Source organism: Plecotus auritus (genome assembly GCF_963455305.1).
Source record: "Plecotus auritus genome assembly, chromosome: 5".
NCBI classification, from domain to species: Eukaryota; Metazoa; Chordata; class Mammalia; order Chiroptera; family Vespertilionidae; genus Plecotus; species Plecotus auritus.
This window is the reverse complement of record NC_137776.1, coordinates 32,811,727-32,819,295: the sequence shown is the minus strand read 5'-3', so window position 1 is coordinate 32,819,295 and position 7,569 is coordinate 32,811,727.

Genomic DNA, 7,569 nt, shown 5'->3' with positions numbered 1-7,569 from the left:
CCCGGGTTCGATTCCGGTCAGGGGCATGTGCCTTGGTTGCGGGTACATCCCCAGTGGGAGGTGTGCAGGAGGCAGCTGATCGATGTTTCTCTCTCATCGATGTTTCTAACTCTCTATCCCACTTCCTTCCTCTCTGTAAAAAATCAATAAAATACATTAAAAAAATTAAACTTAAATATAATAAAATAATTTAAAAATAAAACAAATAGAAAAGAACAAAATGTGTAAACAGTAAATTAAACATTTTCTTTAGTGCAACTTCCAAATTATGCCCGGGACGTAGATGTAGATGGCAATGTAGACTGGGTTGAAAGGTTTTTGGTCTTTAAAACATCAACTTCAGTGGGAACAGTGTTGTTGGTCTCCTTTTTAGCTAATGCTCTGATACTGTGCTCTCCAGGGGCGTGTCTCCCTACATCACCGTGTGTCTATGCATTCCCAGGGTGATGTGAGGGGACGCGTTGGCGGGCATTACAAGGAGCCTCTGGAAGATTGAGAGGTTGTTCCTTCTACTGAATGGGCGGATATAAATCCGCCCACTCAGAAGAAGGAGCTGCGGCCCTGTTTCCCGACGTTGCCATGTTAACACTGCTGCTGGTGAAGGAGCGGAGGGGAGAGCAAGAGAACCCTCTGCTCTTTCGGCTCCGCGGGCCGGATAGAACAGCCGAATCGGCCGGATCCGGCCCGTGGGCCGTAGTTTGCCCACGGCTGATGCAGGGCAACAATTCTTAACTTTTATTAACATTTATTAACTCAGGAATTATACTTTAAGTTTTATATTTGAAGCCAATTAATTTTTTTTTAAATCACACATATTCTCATAGGACCTTAGCTGCTAGGTTTATGCCTGTGCCTGGGATGCCTGGTATAAGGAGACCATCCCCCACCAGGACCTACTGGGACCCTGGACCCTGCTGCCTTCCCAGGGCTCCCTGCCCTCCACATTGCCATCAGCTATTGATTATTTTAAACATACTTGTATAACCATTTTGCTAAGTTACAAAATCATGATATGGTTATTTTAGACAAGTTGGAAATTACAGATGAGTATAAAGGAGAATAACCACTCCCCTAATTTTACCACCTTGAGATAACCAGTTAACATTTTCCCCCCCCCAATCCATTTTTTTAGGTAAAATTACCACCCAACTTACCTCAATCAATATTTACAAGATATATTTTTATTTGAAAAATTTGGATCCCACTGTACTTTTAGTTTTAAACTTTTGTTCACTCATTTAAAATATTTTGAGCGCCCTAGCCGGTTTGGCTCAGTGGATAGAGCATCAGCCTGTGGACTGAAGAGTTCCGGGTTCAATTTCAGTCAAGGGCACATGCCCGGATTGTAGGCTTGATCCCCAGTAGGGGCATGCAGGCAGCAGCCAATCAGTGATTCTCTCTCATCATTGATGTTTCTATCTTTCTCTTCCTCTTCCTTCCTCTCTGAAATTAATAAAAATATGTTAAAAAAAACATATTTTTGAGCGATTTCCTATGTCCTTAAATAGAAGTTTAATAGGTGCATACATTTAAGTATAAATTTAAATTTAATACCATTTAAAACATAACTTTAAATTTGATAGCTGCGTTCCCACCATAAAGGTACATTATATGGCCAGTCACCTATTGTACGGTATTGTTTAGTCTGTGTTCACTGGGTGTAGCTGCAGTAACAACATATCTCAACGTACACTGACTGAAATAAAGAATAATATACAGAGATCCAACAGGAGACTAGAGCAGTGGTCGGCAAACCGCGGCTTGCGAGCCACATGTGGCTCTTTGGCCCCTTGAGTGTGGCTCTTCCACAAAATACCACGTGCGGGCACACATGTACAGTGCGATTGAAACTTCGTAGCCCATGCGCAGAAGTCGGTTTTCGGCCTGGGTGAGTCTATTTTGAAGTAGTTGCATTAAAACACTCAAGGGGCCAAAGAGCTGCATATGGCTCGCAAGCCGCGGTTTGCTGACCACTGGACTAGAGGATCCCAAGAATCAAGTCAAAGATTTGAACTACGAAGAAGCAAAAAACACCCAACCAGAAAAGCAAAAAGAAAAAAGAATCCAAAAATATGAAGATAGTGTAAGGAGCCTCTGGGACAACTTCAAGCGTACCAACATCCAAATTATGGGGGTGCCAGAAGAAGAGAGAGAGCGCAAGATACTGAAAACCTATTTGAAGTAATAATGACAGAAAACTTCCCCTACCTGGTGAAAGAAATAGACTTACAAGTCCAGGAAGCGCAGAGAACCCCAAGCAAAAGGAATCCAAAGAGGACCACACCAAGACACATCATAATTAAAATGCCAAGAGCAAAAGACAAAGAGAGAATCTTAAAAGCAGCAAGAGAAACACAGTTAATTACCTACCAGGGAGCACCCATACGACTGTCAGCTGATTTCTCAACAGAAACTATGCAGGCCAGAAGGGAGTGGCAAGAAATATTCAAAGTGATGAATAGCAAGAACCTACAACCAAGATTACTCTACCCAGCAAAGCTATCAGTTAGAATTGAAGGTCAGATAAAGAGCTTCACAGATAAAAAAAAGCTAAAGGAGTTCATCACCACCAAACCAGTATTATATGAAATGCTGAAAGGTATTCTTTAAGAAGAGGAAGAAGAAGAAAAAGGTAAAGACAAAAATTTATGAACAACAAAGTGACAGCAAATACATATCTATCAACAAGTGAATCTAAAAATAGAGTGAATAAAAAGTCTGATGAACAGAATAAACTGGTGAATATAATAGAATCAGGGGCATAGAAAGGGAGTGGACTGACAATTCTCGGGAGGAAAGGGATGTGGGGGGTGTGGGAAGAGACTGGACAAAAATCGTACACTTATGGATGAGGACAGTGGGGGGGTAAGGGCGGAGGGTGGGGTGGGAACCGGGTGGAGGGGAGCTATGGGGCGGGGGGAAGAGGAACAACTGTAATAATCTGAACAATAAAGATTTATTAGAAAAAAAAAAGAATTTGAGCATTCTGGCTACTGTGGTTGTCTCACGTGACCCTTCTCTGTTGTCTAGCCACTCCCCTGATTATTCTTGGATACCACTGTCCCAAATGTGGACCCAGTTGAGCCTGGGGGCGAGGTGGTGGCTCAGGTTCACACTTATCAGCACAGTCCCATTACCTGGCTTCAGGGTCAGCCTATAACCCAAGGGCAGTGGAGTAGACTTTCTTTTTAGCTGGGGTAGCTGGGAAGGATATTTCTAGCTTCCTCCTGACTCTAAGACAGGGGTCCTCAAACTACGGCCCGGGGGCCACATGCGGCCCGCCGAGGACATTTATCCGGCCCACCGGGTGCCTCTGCCTGTCCTGCTTAGCAGCCGACTCGTCCCGGGCCCGTAGTGCGCATAGGAATTTGTTCATAGGTTTTTTTTTAAACTATAGTCCGGCCCTCCAATGGTCTGAGGGACAGTGAACTGGCCCCCTGTTTAAAAAGTTTGAGGGTATATAGACATGAGATTTATTGCTCATTGAACCGCAACAAGAGGCATGTTGCTACAATGATGAAAGCTGAATGGAGCATGAAGCTGACATGGAGAAGTGGGGGAAGAAAGATACAAAACAGAGTCCAGGATGATAACTTTGAGCTGCTGGATCAAGCCAGCCCTGATGTGCTCAGTCAGGGTGCCCAGCACTTTGCAGTACTGGGAGCCAGTGAATCCCCTTGAGTATGTAAACAGTTTTGAGCAGCTGCATTGAAAGGTGTCTCATGCATAAGTCTTTCAAACCTCTATCTGCGTCTCTAGCTCCCTCTGCTGTGGATCTTCTTCCTTGACATGGATCCAGAGTCTTCAAGTCCCTCTGTCTCCCTTGAGTCTTCAACAGGGCACCAACCCTCTCTCCAGGGCCTTTTACAAGCTGTTGTGCCTTCCCAGGACACTCTCCCCTCCCCTTATGGTCTCAACCTAAATGACATCTCCTCGATAAGTCTCTTCCTGACTCCAGGTCACTCCAGAAACATCTGCTGAGCTCCTGCTCTCCCAGGCAGCAGGCGAGGCCCAGCTCCCCACGGGGAGCTCTGGAGCTGCTGCTGATCTCATGGGAGGCAACAGGAATCAAATGGCCACACTCTTGTCCTCAGATGAGAGAAATGAGACCTGGATTGGAAGTGAGAGTGTACCTGGGTGAATCCGGAGCTTTCAAAGAAAGCCATGAGGCTGGAAAGCAGAGGGGGAAGTTGGGAATAGATCTCACTGTCTTCAGAGTGTGGTGATGCTGAGGAGGGTTGGGATTCTGGATATGTTGTGAAGGTAGTCAATTGGCCTTCCATGTTTGCCAAACTACCTCTGATTCAGCTTCCACTGCAGGTCTCCAAGTAATGGTCATGGTTCATGTATTTCTCCTTGAACTTCATATATTTTTATATAGAATTTGCTATTGTGATATCATTCGTATGCCATAATAGTCACCTTTTTTTATTTTATCCTTACCTGAGGATATTTTTCCATTGATTTTTTTTAGAGAGAGTGGAAGACAGAGGGAAAGACAGAGAGAAACATCAGTGTGAGAGAAACACATGGATTTGTAGCCTCTTGCACAAACCCATGACCAGGGCCTGGGCTGGGGAGGAGCCTGCAACCAAGGTAGGTGCCCTTGATCGGAATCAAAAACAGAACCCTTTCATCTGCAGACCTAAGCTCTATCCACAGAGCCAAACTGGCTAGGGCTATTTTTTTTTTTTTTTAGTCACCCTTTTAAAGTATCAACGTAAAAAACGTCTGAACCTATGGAGAAGTTTTATGAGTTTATTTGAGCCAAACGGATGACATACTAGGGAGCAAGATCTCAAAGGCTCCAGAAAATAACAGTTTAGCAGCTTTTTGTATGCACTTGAGATTACATGGAGGTGGGAAAGCAAGGCAGGGATTGGATTATAGGATAATTACGTAATAATTATATGCTCTTGAGGGTGGTTATTTCAAAAGTATGTTAACCTAGATGCACAGAAACAATGGACAGGGCTTGTTTAAGGCCAAGATAAACCTTTTACTAAAAAGTTGTGGACCTGCCCTGGCCAGTGTGGATCAGTTGGTGAAGTGTGGTGCCATCCACCCTGAGGTCCCTGGTTCAATTCCTGGTCAGGGCACATGCCTGTGTTGCAGGCTGGATCCCCAGTAGGGAGCATGCAGGAAGCAGTCTGTCAATGATTTTCTCTCATCATTGATGTTTCCATCTCTCTCTCCCTCTCCCTTCCCTCTCTCTAAAAAATCAATAAAAAATATATTTAAAAAACAAAGTTATAGATATGGGCTATGACTACTCACCATGAGCTGCCCCATTAGGAGTTTATGATCAGACCATCCTGTGAGGTTACCTTCCACAGAACCCCTTTTTCATCCACAAAAGTGTACAATTCAGCCTGACCGGCAGGGCTCAGTGGTTGAGCATCAACCTATGAACCAGGCGGTCATGGTTCAATTCCCAGTCAATTATATATTGATATATATTTTTAATTGATTTCAGAGGGAAAGGGAGATAGAAACATCAATGATGACAGAGAATCATTGATAGGCTGCCTCCTGCTTGCCCCCTACTGGGGATCGAGTCCTCAACCTGGGCATGTGCCCTTGATTGGAATTGAACCCGGGACCCTTCAGTCCACAGGCTGATGCTCTATCTGCTGAACCAAACCAGCTAGGGCATGTACACATTTTTATATGGACATATATGATTTCATTTTTCTTGGGTATATACATAGGAGTGGATTTGCGGGATTATCTGGTAACTGTTTAACCATTTAAGGAGCTGCCAGACTATTTCCCAAAGCAGCTGCACTGTTTTATATTTCTACTAGCACAGTATAGGATTCTGATTTCTCCACATCCCCACCAACACTTGTTCTTTTGTTTTGTTAATCGTCACCCAAGGATATTTTTCCATTGATTTTTAAGAGAGTGGAAGGGAGGGGGAGAGACACATCGATTGGTTGCCTTCTGCACGCACCTTCACTGGGGTCGGGGATGGAGCCTGCAACCGGGATATGTGCCCTTGACTGGAATGGAACCCAGGACCTTTCAGTCTCAGGTTGACACTCTATCCACCGAGCCAAACTGGCTAGGGATTGTTTTGTTTTGTTTTTTAATAATAGCTATGCTAACGGGTGTGAGGTATAAATGATCTTTTAAAAGTTCAGGTTTCTGAATTTACAAGGCTGAGGTTCAGACCCTCAGCTACTTTCAACCTCACCTTCTTTCAATCCTCTGCACAGGAGGGCAGCTGGAGGACTGGACAGGAACAGAGGCTGAGGCCCAGGTGGGGAACAGTGGGGATTCAGGAAATACAGTCCTTTGCTGGGAAGCCTGCTCCCGCTCAGGCCAGGTGGCCATGGGCTGGGGTTAGAGCAGATGCCCTGTTCTCTGGAGTATCTGTGATACCACACAGTCTGGAATACCCACCAGAGTTCCTGGGACCTCCCTGGCTTATCCTGACATTCCTCCAACAGCTCTAAGCCATCATTCATGGAATCAGCATTTATTGAGTACCAATCATTTGCTGACCCTGTTAGAGGATGAATTCCTTATGACCTCAAGAAGCATACTCACCCATAACCCATAACATTGATTTAAAAACCAGGTGTGCTGCATGCAGTGTGGTGGATTATGGTGCCAGGGAGGATGGTGTTGGGGATGCTGATTCAGAGTTGCTGCAATGATCTAGGCAGGAAATGATGAAGGCTTAAATGGAAGTAGTGGGCAGAGCAGTGGACAGGTCCCAAAGACATCCGAAGGCCAGGCCTTGGGAAGCCCCTGCTGTGGGAGTTGAGGGAGAGGTTGGGTCTAAGGTAACATCTGGCTCTTGGCACAGAGGGCTGGTTGCTGTGTCTCATTTAATGAGGTATGAAAAATGGCAGTTAGGGGTGGAAGAAAGCAGCTGGGTTCAGTTTGTGACATTCTGAATGTAAAGAGTTATAGAACACCAAAGGGAGATTTCTGGGTCCCAGGAGGCAAGTTGTTCCAGAAGAGGAACACCATTTGGGCACCATTGGAGAGGGGAGCAGTCCCAACTGGGAGGTGGAGCCACGGCTGCTGCCAGAGAAGGTGCCCCAAGCAGAGGGCAGGAGTAGGGGTATATACAGAAAGGAGTTGAGACCACAGAGCCAAGGGCATTATCCAAGGAGAGAACTCACAGGGCGGAGGAAGAATGTGGAGGAAGAGAAAGGAGGCAGGGGAAACGTTCCATGGAGGACACGGTCAAGGGAAAAGCCACAGAGAGGTGTAGATCGCGAAGGTTCAGAAGTGTCCTTTGGGCTAGCAATCAAGGGGGTGTTGGGGGTCCTGAGAGGGACTGGCAGCAACTTTTCTCCTCTTCCCTGCTGCTTGCTCTTGTGAAGGACAAGAGAAGGAAAAGAAGGTGAGGGTGAGGAGGAGAGAGGCTCCCCTGGCCCCAGACAAGAATATTGTTTTAGAGAGACTCCAGCTTCCCCAGGGCCTGGAAGGGAAAGCTAAGGACCAGGGCTGTATGCAACTGCAAAGGTGGGGACACCCTGGGGAGGTGTTTTTTCCCTGTGAAGTAGAAAATGGGTAAATGCTGAGGGAGGGGAAGGGAGAGGGGGAGAA